A 758-nucleotide genomic window follows, 5' to 3' on the forward strand; every position below is an offset into this window, starting at 1 on the left:
AGTTTTTTTTTTTAAGAAAACAAGCAGTTAGTAAATGAATAGAGTGCAAGTCTAAAAAGGGAAAGTTTTTTTTTTTTTTTTAAGAATAGACTTAGAATAGAGATTGCTAGAGTTAGAGGGTCAAATAAAGATAGAAGAGATGTGTTTTTAGCCGATTCTTGAAAATGGCTAAGGACTTATGGCTAAGTTAGGCAGCTGCTCTGATTGAAGGAACGTTTAATTTAAAAGTCTGTGAAAGTGATTTTGCGCCTCTTTGGGATGAACAATAATGTGCTGTTCACTTGCAGAACACAAGCTTCTAGAGGGCATATAAGTCTGTATATGTGATGCGATCTAGGAAAACCCAACACATGGTGAAATTTTCCTTTTTTATGTTTTGATACCACATGAAAGCTGGGTTCAAGCCCTTTTCAAAACTTTTTATTTTGTCCATAGCTTGAACATAACAAAAGTTATGGCTATCTGAAGTTGGCTGATAGCTATGATTTTCCGGAATGGAATTTTGAGAAAAACGGGTTTAAAGTGAGACGGGTTTCACTTTCTCTTCTACTTAACGATCGCTGTCTGTCAGGAGCGCTATACTGCATCATTACACAAACAGACTAATGTTACCCTGAAGAGGACAGTTTTCCGTTGTTTATCATGATGGGCATAGTCTCTGAACTTTTGATCACCCCTTGTATGTTTAGATAGCACGGATAGTGTACCTTGTAGTTTACATTTAGAAAAGCGAGCGCAGCGCACCTGTGCATATAACA

Source organism: Sinocyclocheilus rhinocerous, unplaced genomic scaffold, assembly GCF_001515625.1.
Source record: "Sinocyclocheilus rhinocerous isolate Xijiao unplaced genomic scaffold, SAMN03320098_v1.1 scaffold1878, whole genome shotgun sequence".
Taxonomy (NCBI): domain Eukaryota; kingdom Metazoa; phylum Chordata; class Actinopteri; order Cypriniformes; family Cyprinidae; genus Sinocyclocheilus; species Sinocyclocheilus rhinocerous.